This window comes from Bos grunniens, chromosome 2 (assembly GCF_055505025.1).
Source record: "Bos grunniens cultivar Pamir isolate PY7600 chromosome 2, Bosgru_T2T1.0, whole genome shotgun sequence".
Classification (NCBI taxonomy): Eukaryota; Metazoa; Chordata; class Mammalia; order Artiodactyla; family Bovidae; genus Bos; species Bos grunniens.
This window is the reverse complement of record NC_141166.1, coordinates 94,477,660-94,504,734: the sequence shown is the minus strand read 5'-3', so window position 1 is coordinate 94,504,734 and position 27,075 is coordinate 94,477,660. Positions and strand designations below refer to the sequence as shown.

General features: G+C 38.2%; 1 protein-coding gene across 19 annotated transcripts in view; it reads right to left on the bottom strand.

The window, feature by feature from the left end:
* GALNT13 (polypeptide N-acetylgalactosaminyltransferase 13) overlaps positions 1-27,075 on the bottom strand; it is a 943,716-nt gene that overhangs the window by 692,540 nt on the left and 224,101 nt on the right. For 18 of the 19 annotated variants that reach the window (XR_015151979.1, XR_015151977.1, XM_086368993.1 and 15 more), the window contains one exon: positions 13,355-13,420. The gene's annotated coding sequence lies outside the window, so the exon portion shown is untranslated. Of the gene's footprint in view, positions 1-13,354; positions 13,421-18,805; positions 18,937-27,075 lie in introns of all 19 variants that reach the window. The other variant, XM_086368819.1, reaches the window with a different exon arrangement.

Here is a 27,075-nt window from a genome sequence, read left to right as displayed (position 1 = left end):
ATGTAGTGTTCCAAAGAATAGCAAGGAGAGATATGAAAGCCTTCCTCACTGATCAATGCAAAGAAATAGAGGAAAACAATAGAATGGAAAAGACTAGAGATTGCTTCAAGAAAATCAGAGATACCAAGGGAACATTTCATGCAAAGATGGGCACAATAAAGGAAAGAAACAGCATGGACCTAAAGAAGCATAAGATATTAAAAAGAGGTGGCAAGAATACACAGAAGAACTATACAAAAATATCTTCATGACCCAGGTAACCACAGTGGTGTGATCACTCACCTAGAGCCAGACATCCTGGAATGAGAAGTCAAGTGGGCCTTAGGAAGCATCACCACAAACAAAGCTAGTGGAGGTGATGGAATTCCAGCTGAGTTATTTCAAATCCTAAAAGATGATACTGTGAAAGTGCTGGACTCAAGATCCCAGAAAATTCAGAAAAGTCAGCAGTAGCCACAGAACTGGAAAAGGTCAGTTTTCATTCCCGTCTCAAAGAAGGGCAATGCCAAAGAATGTTCAAACAACTGCACAATTACACTCATCTCACATGCTAGCAAATTAATGCTTACAATTCTCCAAGCCAGGCTTCAACAGTACATGAACCATGAACTTCCAGATGTTCAAGTCAGATTTAGAAAAGGCAGAGGAACCAGAGATCGAATTGCCAACATCTGTTGGATCAAAGAAAAAGCAAGATCATTCCAGAAAAACATCTACTTCTGTTTTATTGACTACATCAAAGCCTTTGTATAGATCACAACAAACTGGAAAATTCTTAAAGAGATGGGAATACCAGATTACCTTACCTGCCTCCTGAGAAATCTGTATTCAGGTCAAGAAACAAGAGTTAGAATTGGACATGGAGCAACTGACTGGTTCCAAATTGGGAAAGGAGTACATCAAGGATGTATAATGTCACCCTGCTTATTTAACTAATATTGAAGGAGGAAACAGACAGAGCTGGACTCCATCTTAGGCCAGGCTGTGAACATTAGGCTACGCATGGTCACCCTCCCAATGGACTCTGAACTTTGTGCCTGGTGTCTATAGAAGCAGCATACCAATGGGAAACCAGACTCCCTGGATAAAAGAGCCTCAGGACTTGTACTTGGACTCTCCGTTGCCTAAAAGAATATGTTAATTATCTCTGTAACAGAACAAAGTTGTAACTTCCATTATGTTTATCCGGATATGACCACAGTCCTATTGATAAATGTCCACTGTTTTAGTCTTGTGACACATGTATCATGGATTAACTTTGATCATATCTCTCTTTTACCTTGTCCAGACTAGTTTCAAGGAATTTGGGGAGGTGAGTTTGAGCTAGTACACTTAGGGTATATAAGGTTTTCACAAAAACTGGTCGAGGTCCTTGGCTAAGCGGAGACTCTGCCTTGGGCCCACCGGTGTAATAAACTGCACTTCACTATCTGCATTGTCCTTCCCAGTGAGTTTGTTTCCCAGAACGCATGGCTACAACAATATGCAGAGTACATTATGTGAAATGCTGGGCTGGATGAAGCACAAGCTGGAATCAAGATTGCTGGGAGAAATATCAATAACCTCAGATACGCAGATGACACCACCCTTATGGCAGAAAGTGAAGAGGAACTAAAGAGTATCTTGATGAAAGTGAAAGAGGAGAGTGAAAAGCTGTCTTAAAACTCAACATTCAAAAAACTAAGATCATGGCATCCAGTCCCATCATTCCATGGCAAATAAATGGGGAAACAATGGAAACAGTGACAAACTTCATTTTCTTGGGCTTTATAATCATTGCAGATGGTAACTGCAGCCATGAAATTAAAAGACACTTGCTCCTTGGGAGAAAAGCTGTGACCAACCTAGACCACATATTAAAAAGCAGAGACATTACCTGCTAACAAAGGTCTGTCTAGTCAAAGCTATGGTTTTCCAGTAGTCATGTATGGATGTGAGAGTTGGACTATAAAGAAAGCTGAGTGCTGAAGAATTGATGCTTTTAAACTGTAGTTTTGGAGAATACTCTTGAGAGTCCCTTGGACTGCAAAGAGATCAATCCAGTCAATCTTAAATGAAATCAGTCCTGAATATTCATTGGAAGGACTCATGCTGAAGCTCAAACTCCAGTACTTTGGCCACCTGATGCGAAGAACTGACTCACTGGAAAAGACCCTGATGCTGGGAAAGATAAAAGGCGGGAGGAGAAGGGGACAAGGGAGGATGAGATGATTGGATGGCATCACAGTCTCAATGGACATGAGTTTGAGCAAGCTCTGGAAGTTGGTAATGGACAAGGAAGCCTGGCATGTTGCAGTCCATGGGGTCACAAAGAGCTGGACATGACTTAGTGACCTGAACTAAAGTGAATCCTAAATGAACTGACAGCAGTGTACATCATTGGATGGTAAGCAATTCTTATGTTTAGGAGTTACACATATATTATATTTTGCCTATCTACTGTCTTTCGATCCTATGGATATTAACCACCATGATCCTATATTCATGGATTTTACAGCAACTAGAGATACTCAACGGAGAAGGCAATGGCAACCCACTCCAGTACTCTTGCCTAGAAAATGGACGGAGGAAATGAAAATGCTCCTCCTGCCATGGACGGAGGAGCCTGGTAGGCTGCAGTCCATGGGGTCGCTAAGAGTCAAACATGACTAAGCAACTTCACTTTCACTTTTCACTTTTATGCATTGGAGGAGGAAATGGCAACCCACTCCAGTGTTCTTGCCTGGAGAATCCTAGGGACGGCGGGGCCTGGTGAGCTGCCATCTATGGGGTCGTACAGAGTTGGACACGACTGAAGCAACTTAGCAGCAGCAGCAGCAGCAGCAGAGATACTCAATAATGTTATATGCTTGGTTAAGATAGTTTAAGTTACAAAGAAATCAACTGAATTTAGCCCAGGGTAAGAAGACTTTATGTAAACTTACCTATGGTAAAGGTCCAGAACTAGAATGAAAAAGCATCACAAAAAGAAGTAACTCCAGTGACTCGACTCTCTTTCTTTTTCTCTCATACAGCAAATGATCTCCCTTTGAGTTTCTATTTTTCTTTGCATTTCTTCTCTGATCTTCTCTCAGTTGACTTACTGCCAATTGACTTACTCTGCTTACTCATACTTTATGGTAGCTCAAATATTTAACTTGAAGATTTGTTTATTCAATGTATTCAATTTGAAAAGCAAATATTTACTAGACACTGCCTGTATTCTAGGTACAGATGATTTCATTTTGCTCTGGCCTCAACTCTGTCTCATTTTCTGTCAGTTTCTTTCTTCATATTATGAGTCTTATAGAAGCCTATTATCTCTCTTTATGTTTGCAAATTTAAATTCTCCAAAAAGAAAATTACTCTTTGCTATAGAAGTTGTAAATTATAACTCGAGGTTTATTTTAAACCATCTTGATCTGTTTTGTTTTAAACTCAAATATTGTTGATTCCCATCAAAGGGTTTAAAACAGTTGAATTAAATCCCAACATGTAAAAACTGAAAACTTCTATCAATAATCATAATAATTTCTACTATCCTTTGGGTGGGTGGGGTTGAAGGGGAAGACATTCCAGCAACACTAGACATTTTTTTTTTTTCACTGTAAGAATGACTTGGGGCTGATTAGCTATAGCCCCCTAGATAGAGGTTCCCAGCTCTCCCAGTTGTGACCCATGCTAAGCTGAAATTCTTTTGTCTTTTACCTTTGCCTTTACGCACTGACCTGTTTTAGAGGAGAGCTTCTAAGCAGCAGGAAGTGAACTGCTGATTACCCTGGCTTCCTTCTGTCTTTTACATTATCTGCCTGGCCTCTGGGAGCTTTCCAGTTTGCATCTCCTGGTTTATCTCATCTTGGTACACAAGGTACATCATAACACAGCAACCATTCTGTGACTGAGCTTCTGTAAAATAAACCATACTCTCCTGATCCTGAAAGTGAGGGTAACTTTAGAACAGGTAATGTATCTACCTTATTAACAGAAGGCTGGCTCAGATGGTAAAGAATTTGACTGCAATGCAGGAGACCTCGGTTCAATCCTTGGGTCAGGAAGATCCCCTGGAGAAGGGAACAGCAACACACTCCACTATTCTTGCCTGGAGAATTCCATAAACAGAGGAGCCTGGTGGGCTACAGACTGTGGGATCACAAAGAGTTGAACACAACTAAGTGACTAACACATACACAGACAAAGGTAATAGAATTTCCCTTGCAAGAGGGTAAGGATAGGCAGATCAGTATATTAACATTATAATGAAAACAAATTTGATCACATTCAACTTTTGACTGTGTGGATCACAATAAACTGTAGAAAATTCTGAAAGAGATGGGAATACCAGACCACCTGATCTGCCTCTTAAGAAACCTATATGCAGGTCAGGAGGCAACAGTTAGAACTGGACATGGAACAACAGACTGGTTCAAAATAGAAAAAGGAGTACGTCAAGGCGTATATTGTCACCTTGCTTATTGAACTTATATGCAGAGTACATCATGAGAGACGCTGGGCTGGAAGAAGCACAAGCTGGAATCAAGATTGCTGGGAGAAATATCAATAACCTCAGATATGCAGATGACACCACCCTTATGGCAGAAAGTGAAGAGGAACTCAAAAGCCTCTTGATGAAAGTGAAAGGGGAGAGTGAAAATGTTGGCTTAAAGCTCAACATTCAGAAAATGAAAATCATGGCATCTGGTCCCATCACTTCATGGGAAATAGATGGGGAAACAGTGGAAACAGTGTCAGACTTTATTTTTGGGGGCTCCAAAATCACTGCAGATGGTGACTGCAGCCATGAAATTAAAAGATGCTTACTCCTTGGAAGGAAAGTTATGACCAACCTAGATAGCATATTGAAAAGCAGAGACATTACTTTGCCAACAAAGGTTCGTCTAGTCAAGGCTACGGTTTTTCCAGTGGTAATGTATGGATGTGAGAGTTGGACTGTGAAGAAGGCTGAGCACTGAAGAACTGATGCTTTTGAACTGTGGTGTTGGAAAAGACTCTTGAGAGTCCCTTGGACTGCAAGGAGATCCAACCAGTCCATCCTAAAGGAGATCAGCCCTGGGATTTCTTTGGAAAGAACGATGCTGAAACTAAAACTCCAGTACTTTGGCCACCTCATGTGAAGAGTTGACTCATTGGAAAAGACTCTGATGCTAGGAGGGATTGGGGGCAGGAGGAGAAGGGGACGACAGAGGATGAGATGGCTGGATGGCATCACTGACTCGATGGACATGAGTTTGAGTGAACTCTGGGAGTTGGTGATGGACAGGGAGGCCTAGCGTGCTGTGATTCATGGGGTCGCAAAGAGTCGGACACGACTGAACGACTGAACTGAACTGAGGACTTCCCAGGTGGCACTAGTTTTAATGAACCCACCTACCAATGGAGGAAATAGAAGAACATAGGTTCAGTCCCTAGGTCAGGAAGATCCCTTGGAGGAGGAAATGCCAACCCACCCCCATATTCTTACCTGGAGAATCCCATGGACAGAGGAGCCTAGTGGGCTACAGTCTATAGAGTCACAAAGAGTTGGACATGACTGAAGCGGCTTAGAACACCTGCATGCACATGTTTATATAACAAAAGAAAAATTCTGTTGGAGGAAGATTCAACAACATTTCTCAGTAACATGACTTAGAAATCATACAACCTTTTCTAGGCCAGTATGTCAGAAGACTGTAGGGTGCAGCCACCTAGTAGAAGCCTTGGAAGGGGATCACATGGACTAGAAAACTTGGTGGTGCAAAGCTCTGAACTCTCACCATATTTTGATAGAGAAAACCTCAAACATTTCTCCCTGGCAAGTCAATTGTACATTCTCTGCTTTTAGTCTTCTAAAGCTAGCATTGGCACACTACAGCCCAGGGCCCAAGTCTGGCCTGTTGCCTGTTTTTGTAAACAAAGTTTTGATGGAACACAGCTTTGTCCATTTGTTTATTATTGTCTGTGGCTGCTTTAACACATCAGAGTGGAGTAACTGTGACAAAGACTGGTCCCCAGAGCCTAAAATGTTTCCTATCAGACACTTCCACAGAGAAAGCTTGTCTATCCCAATTCTAATGACAGACATACTAAATAAATGCATTACAAATATTAATATGTTATATAAATATATCACAAATTGGCCATTCTAATTCAAGTTCTCCTCTCTCATCTAAATTCTGGCTCAGTTTAATCACCTCATTTTGACTTTGGTTGAAATGAAGAACAACACTATCACCAATGTAATTTATTCACATTGAAATCTGTTAGCAAACAACCAACTCTGCCATTCTGTAACTAAGACCCCCAAATTTTATATTATGTTAATCACACTCATCTGGATAAGCATTTGGGTCAAAATAAAGATCTTTCACATCTCTATACATAATTCTCTGAACAACTTAACACCCCATAATAATACCATTTATTTTTAAACTTGTTTTGATCACAGCAAAATTGACCAATCAAGAATCTCATACTGAAAAAATGAAATTTTATTTTATGCCTTCACAGATCACATCCATCTACAATAAGATTTGTATCTACCTATAAATAGAATTTCTTTTGGAAACAATTGCCAGTTTTAGCAATGCCTCCTGTGACATTTCCTGTCTTCCGTGTAGTCTCCACTATGCCTTCCCCATTTTTCCTGGTGGATATGTATTAGGATATAGACCTTCACCTAGACAGTCAGGTTGCTCAAGGGTTGACAAAAGTTTCAATTTGAAAAGTTTCAATTTGAAAGTTTCAATTTCAAATGAAAGTTTCAGATAGTTTCAATTTATGCTTGCATAAGCTTTTAATATATACTGTTAGAAACATAATTATCCTTTCAATATATAGTTCTTTTCTTTCTTTAACTTCAGAAGAAGAAAACACTTAATATGAAAATGGAAATAAAATTTTCCTTTATCTCAGCAATAATCAGCTAGAAAGTATATTGAAAAGCTACTCCCTGCACACAAATAACAAGGTATAAAATATCTCACCAACTCAATCGACATGAGTTTGGGTTAACTCCAGGAGTTGGTAATGGACAGGGAGGCCTGGCGTGCTGCGGTTCATGGGGTCGCAAAGAGTCAGACATGACTAAGCGACTGAGCTGAATTGAAAATATATCATAATTAACTCTGAATGTGTAATATAGAACATATAGATATAACTATGACATTCTGTTGAAAGACTTCAATTCAGCTCAGTTCAGTCACTCAGTTGTGTCCGACTCTTTGTGACCCCATGAATCGCAGCACGCCAGGACTCCCTGTCCATCACCATCTTCCAGAGTTCATGCAAACTAACGTCCATTGAGTCAGTGATGCCATCCAGCCATCTCATCCTCTGTTGTCCCCTTCTCCTCCTGCCCTCAATCCCTCCCAGCATCAGAGTCTTTTCCAATGAGTCAACTCTTCTTAAAAGAAGTCAATAAATGTGGATGTGATGGTTAATTTTATGTATCAACTTCACTAGGCACTGTGTTGCCCGGATAGTTGCTGCTGCTGCTGCTGCTAAATCACTTCAGACGTGTCCAACTCTGTGCAACCCCATAGATTGCAGCCCATCAGGTTCCCCTGTCCCTGGGATTCTCCAGGCAAGAATACTGGAGTGGGTTGCCATTTCCTTCTCCAATGCATGAAAGTGAAAAGTGAAAGTGAAGTCACTCAGTCATGTCCGACTCTTAGTGACCCCATGAACTGCAGCCTACCAGGCTCCTCCATCCATGGAATTTTCCAGGCAAGAGTACTGGAGTGGGGTGCCATGGCCCTCTCTGGCCCAGATAGTTGGTCAAACCTTATTCTGGGTGTTTTCCTGAGGGTGTTTTTGCATCAGTGCATGAGTGTGTCCTTAGTCACTTCAGCTGTGTCCGACTCTGTGACCTCATAGACTGTAGCCTGTCAGACTCCTCTTTCCATGGAATTTTCCAGACAAGAATCCTGGAGTGGGTTGCCATGCCCTCCTCCGGGGATTTTCCTGATCCAGGGATTTAATCTGCATCTCTTGCATTGCAGGCAGATTCTTTACCATTGAGCCACTGAGGAAGCCCTTTTGCTTGCAAGTAACAAAGTAAAGCAAATTGACCCTCAGTGTGGGTGTGGCTCCTCTTATCAGTGAAGATATGAACAGAAAAGTTGACTGACTTGAACTGAACACTGGCTCTTCCTAAGTCTCAAGCTTGCCAGACTGCACACAGGAACTAAACCGGTGTGAGTTTAGCAACCCTTCTGGGTCTTCAGCTTGCTGACTCACCCTGAAGATCTTGGCACTTGCCCATCTCATCACTGTATATAATCATGTAAGTATATATCCTGTTGGTGCTGTTTCTCTAGAAAACCCTGACTAATACAGGGAGAAATACATTTTTCCAGTTATTAAGAGTCCAGTGAGGAAAATAACCCAATTAAAAGAGAAAGGTATAAAGCTCTTAACCAGATGACTTAAGTAAAAAGAGAACTCTGTAATTCACAAAGATAGCAATTTCAAAAGCAGTTACCACTCCTAGGGATGAGGAAACAAAGGGAAAAAGTTGGATTCATTAATACTTTGAAGTGTGTAGAGGTTTCATAGAACTGAAAGAACTTTGAGAAGGGAACACAGGCAATTGGTTCTGGAATCTCTGAGAGGACATGATTAGGCTGATTGTGTGAAGGCTGGAAAATCTGTAAAATGAATACAGTTGCTTTTATAGGAAGAAATTGCTACTACCAAAGTGGAGAGGTATTCCTAGGGAGATGCTCACAGGAATAGAAATTTACCCGAGTCCACAGGAAGCAGATAAGAAGGAGCTAGTTCCTTGATCTGCTTCTGCCTATAGAGTCCCTCCAGGAACCTGACACAAAGAGGAAGTGTGGCTTGTGGAGCCTGACCTCCAGCATCACAAGGCAGGGTGTAGCACAGCATTGTAAATTCACAACAGATGTCCACTTTCACCAAGTACATTTATAGATAAGTGGTTCAGGTAGCGGAATGACGGTCACTTAAAATATTTTAAAGTTTAATAGTAATTTTTTAAAAACTGGCAAAGATAATCAACAAACATAATAAAAATGATTTTATATTATGAAAATGAAAATTCATGATAAGCACTAGTCCAAATAACTTTCCAAAATATAAATAGTGAAATTAATTAAATAAAATAAACTGTTGAGAAATCGATTATTATTTCTTCAAATTTGTAATGATTAATCAATATATGGCATTAAAAAGAAATCTTAGATATCATTTATGTATCCTACTTGAAACCAAATTTATTTTCAGTTGGATTAAAATTTCAAGTATCAATATATAAAATGAGGACACTAAAAAAATAGAAGAAAATAATGTTTACTGTTTACTTGTTCAGAGTATGGAAATAAAACACAGGCATACAAAGAAAGGAAAACATGGAAGGAAGAGTTCCACTGACTATACATAATATGTAACTTTTGTAAACAATGTCATTGTATGCAAAAATGAAAGAGTGATGGTACATAGGGACAATTTTGTGAATTTGTAGAAAAAAAGAGATACAGTTCTTATCAAGCAAATTTTTACAAATAAATGATAGTTACAAAAATTTCTCCATAGGAAAGTGGGCAAACTATCTGAATATGTAATGAGAAAGAAGAAATAAAAATGGCAAAAATATACAAAAAGTTAATACTATTTAGTAATTTGAGAAATGCAGATAAAATAAAAACTTTATACGTATATATGTATACATGCTGCTGCTGCTGCTGCTAAGTCGCTTCAGTCGTGTCCGACTCTGTGCGACCCCCAAAGACGGCAGCCCACCATGCTCCCCCGTCCCTGGGGTTCTCCAGGAAAGAACACTGGAGTGGGCTGCCATTTCCTTCTCCAATGCAGGAAAGTGAAAAGTGAAAGTGAAGTCACTCAGTCGTGTCCAACCCTCAGCAACCCCATGGACTGCAGCCTACCAGGCTTCTCCGTCTATGGGATTTTCCAGGCAAGAGTACTGGAGTGGGGTGCCATTGTATATACACACACAAATATATATTTGATATTACATATATGTATATATATATCTCAAATTGGCCAAGGCAATCCTTAATGCTGGCAAATAATAAGGACAGGTATAAAATTGGCACAGCAGGTATTAAATTGGCACAGCCTACTTAGAATACATGATAACAATATATGCCATGCAACCTTAAATAACTTTCTCATTTCTAGGTATGTAACCAAAGAAAATGATCAGAGGTGTAGTCAAAGGCTTAGTAAGTGTGTACTACATTATTATAATAGAATATTGTAAATAAACTCAATGTCTAACTATAAGCAAATTGTCTTAAAACCATATGATGAAATGAGTTGTAGTGATTGAAAATCATGTTCTAAAAATAAACATTTGATAAACTCAGAAATCTTTCAAGACATGCAAAGTAAAAATTAAAAACAAAATAGTGTTTTGGTTATGACATTAATAGATATTGTACAAAAATGAATACTTATTTTTTCATTATGGTAACATGATTTGTGATCATTTTACTTCTTAAAATATGTTTTAAAAGTTGCCATTTATAAAATCTTACTGCTGAAGTATAATTGTTTTTTTTCATATAAGAAGGAAATATTTACTCAGAGCTTGGACATCATTCTCAGATCCAATAGATTTCCTCATTATCCCCCAAACTATAATTGGAGTGCCTTGAGACTTCTATAATAGTAAAATAAAATAATTCAGACTTCTCTAAATATCAAATTCCAGTTCTTTTAAGTTCAATAATGTATAAGCATTTTTTGTAGCACTTGTCAAATGTTAATCATAAAATTCTACTTTTTTCTGTTATGTAACAGGAGAAATGCCATTCATATGTTTATTACTTCCAACTTAATTTTCTGAATTCTCAGACCTCCAGATTTACACATTTAACTGTTACCTAACACGTAACCTTAGAAGTCAGAATTCACCAAATGAGTATATGTAAAGAAATAAATTTTTATTCCCTCTGCCCTGTTCTATATCATCAGCACCCCTGCATCAGCAGCTTTCTTTTCCACATGTTCTCAAGAACACATCTAATTATTCAGGCCAAATTTTCACATTTTTCTCTATCTTCAATTCTATTGTTAATATACCCAGTTGTAATCCAAACCTATGCTCCTATCTGAGTTCAAGCCCTCAGCATTTCTCAATACTGCTCGCCCTCTCAACTACACATATGTTATAAAACAGCTACAGGAGCTATTTAAAAATATCAATTAGATGATGTCATTCTCTGACTTAAACATCTCCAAAAGTTTCTGTTTTAATTTAGGTTTCCCCAGAATCACACCATGGTGTGGACTGAGGTATAAAGAGTTTATTTGACAGCTGATCCCAAGGAACATCAGTCAGATGGGACATAACACAGAGAAAGGGAAGAAGTCATAAACAATGTATTATCAAGCAAACTGCCACTATGAGCAAGTGAATCCCATAGGGAATTCTAGAAGTCAGCATATAGCATGTGCCTCAAGGAATCCCGCTTAGATGAACAAAGAAGTCAGTTCCTCTTAGACATTTGCTGAGGTTGTTCCTACAAGGGATGGCAGGTGGGGACCACAGGCATTAATTCCTCAGCATTTCTGGCCTGGCACTCATTCATGTGTAACAGCCTCCAGTGGACCAAGAGGCAGAGACAGTATACTCAAGCCCAAAGTAAAAGACACTGGAAACTGGAAGGCAGGTCTGAGGGCCTAGGAAAGTTAAGGCCCATCAAGGATAGAACCCTGAGAGCTAAATGACAATGCACCTTTTGTACCACTCTGATTCATGCACAACTTACTTAATCTCAAGAAAGTGAATTGTTATATTCTTTATATACATATGGGAGAAGGCAATGGCACCCCACTCCAGTAGTCTTGCCTGGCAAATCCCATGGGTGGAGGAGCCTGGTAGGCTGCAGTCCATGGGGTCGCGAAGAGTCGGACACGAATGAGCACCTTTACTTTCACTTTTCCTTTCATGCATTGGAGAAGGAAATGGCAACCCACTCCAGTGTTCTTGCCTGGAGAATCCCAGGGATGGGGGAGCCTGGTGGGCTGCCGTCTATGGGGTTGCACAGAGTCAGACACGACTGAAGTGACTTAGCAGTAGCAGTTATATACATATAGAATACAATGGAGTTCCCTGGTGGCTCAGATGGTACAATATAAGTCCATTCCTGAAATTGATCTCAAGGTGGAGATAAATATTTATCATTTTCCTTGGGGGCACAGTTTTGAGAGCATTAGCCCACTGTGGCCCCCTTTGCCTGGCAAAGCAATACAGCTATTCTTTTCCTCTTCAACATCCCTCAAATATTTATCATCTATCTCTATCAATATTTCTACATTCCATTTAACTTTGGTCAGTATTTCTATTGAATTAAGTTAGAGTGCTTCAACCTCAGCACTATTAACATTTTGAGACAAATGATTCTTTGTTACGGGAGATGCCTTGGAGGATGTTAGGTACCATCCCTGACTTCAACTCAGAGAAACCAGTAGTACAGTTCAGTTCAATCGCTCAGTCATGTCCGACTCTTTGTGACCCCATGAACTGCAGCACACCAGGCCTCCCTGTCCATCACCAACTCCCAGAGTCCACACAAACCCATGTCCATTGAGTTGGTGATGCCATCCAACCATCTCATCCTCTGTCATCCCCTTCTCCTGCCCTCAATCTTTCCCAGCATCAGGGTCTTTTTCACTGAGTCAGCTCTTCGCATGAGGTGGCCAAAGTATTAGAGTTTCCGCTTCAACATCAGTCCTTCCAATGAACACCCAGGACTGATCTCTTTAGGATGGACTGGTTGGATCCCCTTGTAGTCCAAGGGACTCTCAAGAGTCTTCTCCAACACCACAGTTCAAAAGCATCAATTCTTCTGTGCTCAGCTTTCTTTATAGTCCAACTCTCACATCCATACATGACCACTGGAAAAACCATAGCCTTCTTCCCCCAAATTGTGATTATAAACGTCTCTAGATATTGCCGAATGCACCCCAGTGGGGGAAATTTACCCCTTCTCCAAGCTGAAAATCACTAGGTGAATAGCCTATTGGATCATCATTACCTTGAACTCTTGGGGTCTGAACATCTCATTAGTATACGCTTGTCAGGCTAAATCTGACAGGCTAAAGCTGTTGCTTTTGATTAACTGCCTAATCATGGCTTTTGATTAATTGCCTAATCATGGCTATTACTGGGGGTGAAAAAGACCCAAACCAGGAAGAGCCCTATGGGACTTCCTGAGTTCCAAGCATAATCACGTCTGTCTCCATTACATAGCATCACTATTTCTTCATGAAAATAAGGCTCATTTCTTCAAGTCAGTAAAACAATTTCATTTTTTACCTGTACTTACTGGTGTGAGGATCAATAAATGACCAGGTGGCCATCATAGCCTTAGGTTTAGGGGAACCTTACCTGCATCTCCTGGTGGAAGGCCCCATCACATCATGGCTGGAACCAGGATCTCTAGTCCAAATGAGCCTAAAGTTGTGGAGAGGAAAAGTACAAAGTGACAATGAGATAGTCCACCCTGACTTCCACCTCTCTGTTCCCAGACCTAATTATTCTACCTGGTGGGACATAACATCATATAATAGTTGATAATTCAAAATATATACTGCAGCTTGAAAGAAAATGCTCTAATTCCATAAGCCTGGCCTTCTAGGTGTACAGTTCAGAGGCCACCTGTATTAGTTTTCTATAGCTGAGTAACAAATTACCACAAACTTAGTGAGTGAAGACCACTCCCATTTATTAACTCACTTCCTATAGGTCAGAAGTTCAGCACAGCTTGACTAAATTCAGGGTATCACAAGGCTGAAATCAGAGTTGGTTTGGTTAGTTCTCACCTGGAGGCTCAGGGACAAAAAAAAAAATCTACTCCTAAGCTCATTCAGGTTGTTGGCAAAATTCAGTTCCTTGTGGTTTTAGGACTAAAGTCCCCTGTGAAGTCCTTGCTAGATATCATTAGGGTGATCATTCAGCTCATCAAAGGTGATCGAATTCTTTTGCCAAGTGTCCCCTTCCATCTCCAAATCAGCAACAGTACACCACATCATGCCATTGCTTTGAATCTCTTAATTTCCCCTTCTGTCACCAGCCAGAGTAAATTGTTTGCGCTTAGGGGCTCATGCGATAGATCGATCCAGATAGTCACCCTATCTTAAGATCAACTGATTTGGAATATTAATTTCAAAAGTAAATCCCTCTACTGAAAAACTAGATTAGTGTTTGAATAACAGGGCAAAGATATGTATATACCAGGGGATCAAACTCTTGGGGACACATCTTAAAATTGTGACTATCAAACAGTTCCAAATTTCTATCAATCTTTAGCTTCACCATGATATGGTATAAGGCAGAAACAATGGGATCCAAGGTCATATGCCCATCATCATACTTCTCTGGATCCTATCTGATAAACACTCAGAACCCTTTAATAGCAACGCTAGCTCAGGCACTATTGGCATGAAAGATAAACCCATATTCATAATCTGTATCTAAATAATGATGAACTGATGCCCCTCCAAAGATGGAAGAGGTAGGTCTGATGTGATCAACGTTTCCCAAGTTACTTATTAATCTCCTGGATTAATGGGGATCTCAGAGTTTTTTCCAAGGCTGGTTTGACATTCAGTAACGACAGTAGCTAGTTCAGTCGGGGACCTACACATATTTTCCATCCTTGCTCCCAGGGCCTCTCCATTTTGGGCCTGTTGTGCAAGCAATGAAGTGGGTGAGGGTAGCATTTGGTGAAGCTCTGTGGGATGATCATTCTATCCACTGATTTTAAGTATGGTGGATGTTCCTGGTAATTGTTAATGTGGGATAAAAAGATCCACACATTGTGTGTTCATTCCTGTAGATCTATCCATATATTCCTTTCTCAGAACTTACTGCATTGTAGCTTTAAGACTTGTTCCTCCCAGGTCCCTGACCAAACAACCAAACTATTTGCCACTGATGAAGAATCTGTGTATATTCTTAATTTCAACATTTTCTCTCTCCCCTCTAAATTGATGCCTATGAGACCTGCTTGAAGTTCTGACAATTGAAAGGATTTCCCCCTCATTGCTGTCTTTCATGAGCATTGCTATGTAGAGCTGTAATGTATTAGTAACCAATTTTAAGCATTTGACATGCTAACAAGCCAATCCATCTTCTTTTAAAACAGCTTTATTGAAATATAAAGCATGCACCATACAATTGCCCCACCCATTTAAATTATACAATGTAATGGCTTTTCATATTTTCACAAAATTGTGCATTCATCACACAACTCATTTTAGCACATTTTAATGACCCTCCCTCCTAACCATCATCCTCCAAACCTTCTATACCCAGTAATGGGCAATCACTAATTTGCTTCCTATCTCTGTGAATTTGCTTAATCTGGACATTTTGTATAAGTGGAATCATATAGTATATGGTCCTTTGTAACTGACTTCTTTCACTTAACACAATATTTTTAAGAGTTATCGATGTTGTATCATGTATTAGTACTTTATATGGTTGAATAATATCCATTTATGAATATATCACATGTTTTTCTTTATCAATTGATACCATTTTGATTGTTTCCACTTTTTGGCTTCTATAAATAATATTGCTATGAACATTGATGTATACAGATTTTTGTGTGGCTTGATAAACCTTTGAACCTGGCCAGGTTTTTCCTTCTCTATCAGACAGAAACTTAATAAATACCTTATTAAATCCTAAGTGTAATTATACTCAGAGTTACTGGTGCAAGGAATGTCATTGGGTTCTGAGCTGTCTGTTCAGGAATGATCCCAAATGCAGACCTTTTCTTGTATGGGAGATTGTTGCTGTTCCTGCCAGACCTTATAACTTGATGAGTGAAAATAACTAATTTATGATGAAAACTCTGGTTGCATAGACTTTTGATATGCTACGGTCAGGCACTTTCTCCACCAGGGTCCAATACCATGGCAGGAGATGATTTTTGAACAGTATAGGCTTCTCTTCTGCATACTGTCCAATCTTGCTTCAGAACCTAAAGATTTTGTTTTGAAATCTCTTCCTGGGTGTTCCCCAAGATTCAATACGTTACTATTATTTACCACAGATGCTTAAAGAACTCTGGAATTTGCCATAACTTATGCATCAAGTGGCAAAACTGCTTGTACCACAATCTGAATTTGTCACAGAATTGCTTCTTGTTGCAGATCCTGCTCAAAAAGGCAGTCTTTTGAGTAGCCTGATAAATAGATCAAAGAATACTTCTAAGTGTAGCACCAGCCATTTTGCTATAACTTCCATTGTATTCAAAACTAAAAGCTGAGCAACATGTTCATGGCATGCAAATCACTTCATGACCTGTCCTTCCTCACTTCCCCAACCTCAGCTCCTACCACTCTCCCTTTCCTTAATTTGACCCACTTTCTAGCCTTCTCATATTCTGTGCCTCTGACCTGAATGCTGCACGTCTCCTCAGACTATCTCCTCAGGAGTCAGGTCTCTGTTCAAATGCCACCACCACAGATTCAGAAAGCCCTTGTTCCACTGCCCTGAAGGTTTTCTTCCTTCCTTTCACCTCTCCTTGCTCTGCATTGCTTTCTGATTCCTTTTAATTTCTTTATAGAACTGGTATCTAAAATTATAATACACATTTTTTCTGGTCAATTCATGTACATTTATTTTAATAGAGTTTTACTAGAACAACTTGGAAGAAATAACACTGCCCTGCTTTCCATGCTTCCAGGAACCTCTTGAGTTTTCTAAAAAGTCTTCCAAAATATACCTGGATGATTTGAATACATGTAATTCATGGAGAGTCAAATTCTCAAGGCCTGTGGGTTTGGTTGCCAGCTTCTTAATGTCTTAGATTTAAGTGAGTGGTTTACAACATCTCCTCATCTATTTACATCATTTGATGGCCTCCAAAATCCTGGCAATCCAGTGGCATACTGCACCTTTTTATCTAGTTTTTCCCCATAAGAATGTAAGTTCCACAGAATCATGGAACATGCCTGCCCGGGTCACTGGTATATGCCTTCCATCTAGCACAGGTGCTGAATGAGACAATGAAGGAAATAGAGGTATGATCATGGGTAGTCATTTTATACAAACAAGAAACTGACATTTTAACTCAATAAATAAGTGTATCTTAGGGGGTATGATTAAAAACTTGGGTGGGTATCAGAATAAAGAATCCCAGGTGTGAAGACTTTTCTTAATACAAAAGAATAAACCATCAGCACATTTTAATGGAACACAATAATAGGAGCTGAGACCTATAACCAAATCTTACCTCAGGGTTTTATGTCAAGTAACTATTTGAGAACACTTTTCTAAATGCTCCATTATGTTTAGCAAAAACTTATTAAGAATGGAACCATTCTTATTTTAAGACATGCAGAGTTAATGACCTTATTTAACAACCAGATCTGTACTGTCCCCATTATGAAGTAGCGTATAGCTATTACCTAACAGTGTTCAAGATTTGTATATTTGGAGAGTAATGAGTCTGAAGGAGTAAATCTTAGCAGTATTTAAAATTATGAGTTTCTCACTTATAAGTTTTATTAGAAAATCTATATACTTTTAATTTTTTTTTGTTCTCTACCTGAACAGAGTGAGGTGAAAGTAAATTTTCAATAGTTCTTCAAATGTCCCTAGACACTTTACTTAAGTTTATACACAACAAAATGGATATATTATCTCTAGGATGCGGGAGAGATAACTGAACAGAAATTGTGAACAAAGCCTAAGAATTTTTGTTTGTTCACAGGCTTAAACAAAGACAGGAATGTCAATAGACTTATAGCATCCAGAACGAGGGCATTGATGACACCATCTATTTTGCATTGCCCAGCCCGTTCAAATGAACTGTACACCCATTAAGAGATATATCAGCTAAATGAAGTCCACAGGTAAGAGAATGGTCATGCTAATGAAGACTGGCATTAATAGCAGAGGAGAGGGATGTTTAGCAAAGAGCAAGCAAAAGTTTAGATGGGAGCAAGCTAACGGTCTTCAGTTCTTAAACGAAGTTTATATAGAGCACTGAGAACAATTAGCAATATTTACAGAGACTTGAACTGTAGTCACTCTGTGCAGAATCCTTTTGACAACACTGTTCAATTCTTCCCTACTTCCTCTCAGTGAGGTGGGATTTTCAACCTCAGGCAGGTAAAAGAATGAGCAAAACTGTACTTCAGAAAAATACAAATGTTTACCAAGTTCATTTGGGCCAGGTAATATTATAACGGCAGACACACATCATTATAAATTTGACCAAACTCAATGAATGTACAACACCAAGAGTGAACCCTAATGTAAACTATGGCTTTGGGGTTCAAACATAGTGATATGTCAGGGTAGCTTCATCAGCTGTAACAAATGTGTCACTCTGGTGGTGCTGCTGTTAATGGGGAAGGGTATGCATGGGTGGCAGCAAGAAAAATCACTGTACCTTCCACTCAATTTTGAGATGAACCTAAAACTGCTCTAAAAAATAAAGTTTAATAATACATTATTAAAAATTCATTGGGGCCAGAATTAAAAATCAAGATTAGAATTCATTCATAATCTCATAAGGCCTGAGTCTTAGGGTCATTGCAACTGGGTAGGAAAAGATTGTAATGAAAACAATCCGGAACATTGATTGGCAGATTGTAAGGGAAAAGAGGTGGTCCTGGCTGACTTTATTACATTCTGGATGTAGCAGAGCATTTCCAAAGGTGGCTGCAATGATGTTCTGTCTTGCCACATTTGGCGATGAAATTTGTGGCTCCTCTCATCCAGAAATGGAGTCTGTTTCTATTATCCCCCTCCCACCCCTTGATTTAGATGGCTAGTGACTTGTTTCAATAAACAGAATGTAGAGGAGTGATGACGTGCCTGTTCTGGATCTGGATGAAGGTGCCTGGTGGCTCTGTCTTCTCTTCTGGAAGGTGGCTGCCATGCTACAGGGAGCTACAGATTAGTCTGCTGGAGTGAGAGCCATGTAGACACTCCTAAAGGATGAGACACTGCAAAGAAAGAGAGATGATGTGGGGGAGCACCAAATTGCCTCTGTGGGGCTTCAGGCACAGTCAGGCTGTCCATCAATGCAGCTGAGTGAATGACCCCTATGACAATATTCACTTAGAGCAACAGCTCTAATCTGTAGAGTTTTCAAAATGAGATTTGTAGTTTTATAAGAAGAGAAAGAAATTTCTCTCTCTCTCTTTTTTTACCTCCGTCTGTCTCTCTGTCTCTTTCTTTTTTTCTGATGATGTGTAAGAATATAGACAGTCAGAACATAGTAAAAACATAGCCAGAAGTCAGCTGTTTACAAGCCAAGAAGAGAGCTCTCACCCAGGAACCATATTGACTGACTGGTACCTTGATCTTGGATTTCTCATTCTCCAGAACAGTGAGAAATAAATTTCTGCTGTTTAAGACACCCAGACTTTGGTAGTTTGTTACAGCAGCCTGAGCTGACTAAGGCAAGGGAACTGGTCTGGGTAATCTGCTTCTTTCTAATTCCAGCATTTACTCAGAGTTGCTTAGGTATAAGACTTAGGAGAACTGAGGATACTTATCTAACTCTCTTGATAGCCAATACATATTTAAAATATATTGTAAGTAGCAATGCAACTATGTTACATCATAATAAGTTTATCAACATATAAATGCTTCAGTTTTCCCAGATCCTGAAAAACAGTGTTACATAAGTTCATACCTCTCTACCTCCACTTTGTAATATTTTTCCACTGGTTTGTAACAGAGAACTATATACTAGATTCTGAATCCCTGTAAAAAAAAAATAGATAAGAATTCAAAACTCATATACAAAATAAAGTAAGTAAAGAATTATATTGTGATGATGAACCCAATAAGAAATCAGATCTCTGTAAAACGTTGATAAGAAATGATATGTCTAGATAAAAAGAGAAAAGGTAAGATGAAAGGGGAAAACCATTTTGAATTCTTTTTAATGTGTTTTAATCTATCAGCAGTATCAGTGAATAACAAAATAACAATATGTATGTAAAATGGTTCAGATAAATTTGTAAGGATGAAGAAAACCTGTAGGATTTTTTAAAGTCACATTCCTGTAAGATGTCACCGTTTACATAAGATAAGAAGGGGAACAACTTCTGTGCATAGAGAATACAGTACAAACAGTAGAGAAATTACCAGTGCGCCCCAGATAAGATCAGATTAGGAAAACCACTGGGTATCCTCTACCTCTGCCTCAGATAAGCAGAGGAGTAAGGATCAATATTAAAGAGAAAGGAATATAAATTAGGACTGGGGAGGAAAATAATCTATAAGAGATGGCCACTGCTAAGTAAACCTTTTCTTTCCTCTATTATGTTGTGGGTACAAAGTAAAACAGGGTGTAAAGAACACTAAAATGCCCATTAGTTTTGTGATTATAAAGGAATTGTGGAGATATATTTTTCATAACAAGTGAAATTTTCCTATTCTATCCTTCTAACTGATATTTTAGGTCCTCTCTTCCTCTTTTGTAAGACGTGTCTCTTTATCATAGCTTCACAAAGAACTGAGGAGTTTCATAACAAACACTCGGGAGAGATGGAAACGATGGATGCTTCTATAATTTTACCTCTTCTACATCATCTAAGTGCCCAGGTGGATTTGTAGCCAATATACAGTATTCAGAGTGGCTGTATTCATAATAATCCCACACTGGAGACAAGCCAGATGCCTATCAAAAGGAGAATGGAAATATACATTGAGGTATTTTCATACAATGGGTTAGGACATAACAATAAAATAATCTGCTGTATGAGCTGAATAGAGCTATTTAGGTGTAGCGAAGCAAGCAAACAAACAATACCTGCCAAACACAGGCACAAAAAACAAAACAAAACCAGGAATGAATCTCACAGATAGGTGAAGTGGGGGGAAAAGCTAGATGCACAAAAATGTCTATAGTCTATGCATGACTTCACTTACAGAAAGTTCAAGAACAGGCAAAATTAATTGATGATGATAGAACTCAGAATAGTGGTTACCTCTTGGGGGCAGTGGTGTAGACAAGATAGGCACAAAGGAATCTTATGGAGCGCTGGAAATATTTTATATCTTGATTTGAGTGGTGGTTAAAAGGATGTAAACATGCAAATAATTCTTAAACTGCATAATTGAGTAATATACTTTATACACTTTACCCTGTATATTGTATCTCAATTTAGAAAGAGACAGAGGATTGAAAAAAGGTAGAAGTTCTGTGGCAAATGTGTTAATTTCGGAGAACCCTGGTGTGAGCACTTCAAAAGAAAGACTGTTGTCCCCCAGAGCAGCTGAGCCCGAGAAACAAAAAAGGCTTGTGTAACTGACAATTGGAAGAACTATTCTGCATATATTAAGACATCACAGACAGAGAAAACAAATAGTGGCTTCAATTATGAGCTCTAAATAAAGAGCCACAAGGGTGGAAGCTTCAAATTGTAGGCTTTGGCTTGCAATTTATCTACTTCTCATGTGGGCAACTCTTCCTCACAACTTCCAACAATAGTAGCAGATTTATTTGTTCAACAATGGTAAGTAATTCTTCTAAGAAATTCAGAAGGACAGCTAATAAAAAAATACATATATAAAAAGTAATTACCAGGGAAAAGCAGAATACAAATAAGACATGGATAAAAGCAATGAAGATAAAGGCAATAAAGACAGATAATTGCTATGATTACACTTTAAATTTGATTCAGCTTCTCAGCAGCCAGTGAACAGAGGTAAAGCTAATCAGTTTTTTAATTCTCATTGTCAGGAAAGACAAATATCAGTCTCCTAAAGGAAATAAAAGTTTGCTTGGAATTGAATTTATGTTTAAACCCATGCTAAGTGATATCCTCTGAATTCAACAATAGGGTAAAGTAGATCATTGAAAAATTAAAATACATGGATTTTGATCCAGAACTCATCATTCTCTTCTCCAGTTGGGTAATTCTAACCTTTATGGATATCAGTTTTCCTTTCTTTAAAATAATAATGACAATCATCTCAAAAGATAACATAAATACCCTTGCTATGTGCCGGGTACTAAATTAATTCAATCCTCACTAATGCTACCATGTTGGTATCAACAGTTTACTCATTTTACTGATGATAAAATTAGAGTGCAGAGAGGTTAAATGATTGGCCTCAAATCACACATGTAGTAAAACAAAAATTACTATTTTTTTTTAGTGTACCTCACCAACATGGGTGCATGCTCAGTCACATGTCGTGTCCACTCTTTGCAACCCTACGGACTGTTGCCCACCAGGCTCCTCTGTCCATGGGATCTCCGGGCAAGAATACCAGAGTGGGTTGTCATGCCCTCCTCCAGGAGATCTTCTCAACCCAAGTGTTGAACCCACGACTCCTGCATTGCAGGCAGATTCTTTACTACTGAGCCACCAGGGAAGCCCCAACCTCACCAAGAGATTGTGCAAATCACATATGATGTTTGGTTAATCTTTCTGAAAATGCAATTTGAAAACTTTAAATGGAAAAGTAACTACTTTGTAGCTATTTATAAACAAGGCATTTTACTGGACAAACTGGAGTCCACAAAGATGTAAACAGTATTCTGTGTTGTGTTAATAAAAGGTAATGACTCTGAAGCTGATGGCCATGACAGGCCCTCATATAAAGACGTCTTCCCTTCACCCATCTTTTCCTATACCTTTCCAAGGATCTTGCTGATCTTTTCCAAAAACTCATTTATCCTCTCCTTATTCTTTAATTCTCTTCCCTAGCCCTCTTTTATTCCATTTGGTATTAATTGAAATAATGGATGCTATTGTAAAATAACAAAGATGCAAGTAAGAAGAGAAAGTCAATGGAACTTAGTAAACACATTTGTAACACTTTTGATGAGAGTAAACCACAATAATATAATAATTTTAATTAGATAAAAGTTCTTAAGATGTAATGTAGATTGTCAGTAATAACTTAATCTGATTAAAGGGAATAAAGAGAAAGTGAAGACAGTGACCATATACAACACTTTCCAAAATTTTTATTTCTTTGGTGTAATTGATGGGGATCTTCATGTCAAAAGGAAGAATTGTCCAACTAAGTAATACTATAGCATACTTGTAATGTTAAGGGAAATAATTAATTAGAAAGGGGGAAATTGCTGATGCAAAGGAAACAGGGGTTAGTTGACAGATAAAGATCCTTGAATAAACAAAAGGAGATGGGATTCAGCAGGTAAATGGGTGGGTTGACTTTTAATTAACCATTCCTGAAATCACATATCTCTGATTTTCTTTAATGAAATGTCAAAAACCCTATCTTAACATTTTAGTGCTTTGCTGCTTGCTGTTAAAGCATCCTAACAGGTTCAATGAGCATTGGGTGCATGTGAATGTAGTCTGAAAGATTTGATGATAAAAAGCCAAAGGAATTGTCTCCTAGTGGCTTCTGTGTTATTAGCAAAGCAAGAATTGATGTTACTGATTGTCCACGAGGAAAATGAGAGGGTTTAAGATGTTTGAGAGGAGGGAAATAAGAAAGAATCATCTTGATGAGTAGACAAGTAAATTTACTGGGGAATTATAGGATTGCTTAGCACTTTTAAGTGTGCCCTGAAGATTAGTGACTATGAATTTAAAGTGTGAAAAAGTCAGCGTGGTTCTGTTTTCTCTCCAGGCATGTTCAAATATTCAGGTGCATGCACAGAGTAAGCAGAATTATGAGCTTAATCAGGTTTGGCATTTGGCCAGGCAAATTCTAAAAGCACTAGAGAAAAGCAAAGGAGTAGAGGGCTTCTACAAGGGAGTGATTAATCATGGAAGCTAGCATGGTTAAAGAGAAAATTGAGAGGAAGATAAGGCAGATGACAGTGAAGAATAGTTTGGGTCAAGGGATAGGATGTTTCAACGGAGGCAAAATAATTATTGGAGAGAAGCTAAAGTGAATTGGAAAGAGATCATAGAAGTGGCCAGAGGAGGGTGCTTATATATAACATTTTTGAGAGGCTAAATACTGAACATATCAATAAAATGGAGGGTAAAGTCATGGGAAAATGACAAGCAAAAAGTTGAAAAGGGAATGGACTAGGGACTAAGATTTTTACTAACCAAGAAAAGAACCTTGAAAAGTTTTAAAATGGAGAACTAATAGGAGATCTAGTCTGAAATCAGGCACTCTGAAGGACTGTCTTTAAAAAAAAAATGCAAGCAGAAAGGAGAAATCTGCTGAAAATGGTAATGAGAATTAAGTAGAAACCACACCACCTCCAAGCCCTATAGGAATGGGAAGTGACAGAAAAACCAGGCACAAACCGAGAATGCTGTGGGGAAAGTTAGCTAAATTCTATGACTTTAGTTTTTTAGAATAGATGTCGCTGATGTTGACTGTCTAGAGTAGTTTGAGGATAAAATGAGATAAAGTATAAAGCACAAGAAGGCTGTCAGTATTATAGGGCAAGAAAACATAGTCATATCCCTGTAACTCACATTTTAAAGTGCCAACCACAGGATTCAATATAGCTCTTTTGGCTGTTTGTATTGATTTTTCCTTTGTTCCATGTACTCTTAAGTAGACATTGAAGAGCCAGTGACAAGAAAATTCACCTTTGTGGTGTAGCCTTAAAAACCTCAAGCTGAGAATTCATTTGAAAATTATTCCAGGTTAATAGTTTAGCCAGATATCTTTCCAAGCATAGGCACATTTTCTTTAGGAAAAGACTCACCTTTAAACTAAGGTTCAAACTGCATTTTCATAAATAAAGATACAAAAATTTTGGACACATGGGAGAAAAAAAATGACAAAATTTACAAGAAGATCTCATGGTCAAATGGAAATACTAGACATATAATGTCAAGGCCTCAAGACTGGATATTGAAATTTTCAGACACAGAGTTTAAAAGAACTATATATAAGTATACGTAAAGAAATCAAATAAAATCTTGCAGATAGCACAGAACAAGAAACTTTGAGAACAGCCAAGTTTACCTGTGAAATGACCCATGAGAAACAATGGGACATCTGACATATAGAGAATTTCAAAGTTATTGACATATTTCTTAAACTTGGGGATAGAACACAAGTCTTTGTTGTACCTTTCATATTTTTATGTTTTTAAATACACTGCTACTGCTGCTGCTAAGTTGCTTCAGTCATGTCTGACTCTGTGTGACCCCCTAGACAGCAGCCTGCCAGGCTCCTCCGTCCCTGGGATTCTCCAGGCAAGAATACTGGAGTGGGTTGTCATTTCCTTCTCCAATGCATGCATGCATAAGTCGTTTCAGTCCTGTCCGACTCTGTGCGACCCCATGGACAGCAGCCCACCAGGATCCTCCATCCACGGAATTCTCTAGGCAAGTATACTGGAATGGGTTGCCAGTTCCTTCTCCCTTGTAAATACACAGTATTTGATAAAATAATTAAAGTAAATAATTATAGGATCATACTAAGAAACACCATATAGTCATCGAAAAGCTGCTAAATTAGTAATATTTCAATTCCATCATTTATTGCTTATTTTTAGTTGAAATATTATTAAAAGAGATACTCTTCATCTATTATTTAGTTACTCAGTGGTACAAGATATATACTTTCTCCTTGTTTAACTGTTTAAAAAATATTTTATCAATAAATTTAAGTCAAACTTATTATCCTTATTGAAGTATAAATTAGCCTGTCTTTAGTCAGTGGGAGCTTCTTCAAATTGATGTAATCCTAGTGTTATACACTAACTTAGTAATTTCTGATGCTTCATTACCAGCCACTGTAATAAAGTGTTCTAGGTTCAGCTGGGACATATGCTCCAGACTCCACTCAGATATTTGTCCAAGCACCTCTAGTACTTTGACGGTAAGTGGTATTTCAAGACTACAACCTACATGCTAGGTGGTAAAGCTTCTAATTACTTCTGAGTTGGTCATTGTTTCTAGGCTTTTCGGTGGTAAAGTCATAATTCACTTATATTTATATGTATGTATGTGTATATATATATACACATAGACATACTATAAATATGTATGTACATATTACATTATATATATATATCTTGCATGTAAATATTACATATATACATATAATGTGTATCAGAATAAATACTCTTAATTTCATGCTTCCACTTCAAATTTAGTACTATAAGATTTTAAAATTAATCATTTGTACTGCAGCTGTTAAGTCGCTTCAGTCGTGTCCGACTCTGTGTGACCCCATAGATGGCAGCCCACCAGGCTCCCCTGTCCCTGGGATCCTCCAGGCAAGAACACTGGAGTGGGTTGCCATTTCCTTCTCCAATTCATGAAAGTGAAAAGTGAAAGTGAAGTCGCTCAGTCATGCCAGACTCTTAGTGATCCCATGGACTGGAGCCTCCAGGCTCCTCCATCCATGGGATTTTCCAGGCAAGAGTACTGGAGTGGGGTGCCATTGCCACTAATCCAAATATATTTTCTTCCTCAGCATGGATTAGAATTCTGATTTAAAGAACATAGGGAATTATAGAAATAAAAAATTATTATAGAAATAAAAAAAACAATTAGACTATTTTCCCCCACACGTTACATATACTAAAGTTTTATAATAGCACTATTAAAATCATTTCCACTGATAAATCTCAAAAAAATATTTTTTCATATATTATTCACATACTCTCTGCTCATTTTTAGTATAACTAGACAGTCTGAATATATCATAGGCTCTCCCTTTTAAGTCTCACTTAAAATTAATTCTACAAATAGCTATGTGTACTGTTCATTATGAGTTCTTATGTCAATGCAGTCATTTTGGTTTTCTATTAGATGATTGTCCTCTAATAGATTTCTCTAAAAAGGGAAAAATTTCCAAGTTTAAATGTGTCAACAGCAGTAAGTCTGTTGCCTTATGTGAAAAAGTAAGTGTGCTAGCTGTAAAATTAGTGCTCGTGTTTTTCATTTGTTGAGTATCTTACTATACAGCTCAGTCTTCTCTTGATATAAATCACTGGAATGGAAAAGTTTAATGACAATATACTTTTTTTTTCTTTTCAGTATACTTGCTATATTTTAGTATTTATTTTATACCCTTGCTTTTTTGGGGGGCCGTTTCTATTATCCATATATTTGCTTCTCTGTACTTATTTATAGCTGTCATTTCCTAATTTAATCCTCTCATCCCTTTCCATTCTTTTTTGATTTTTCTCCTTTTAATATTTTACTTTTTAATTCACA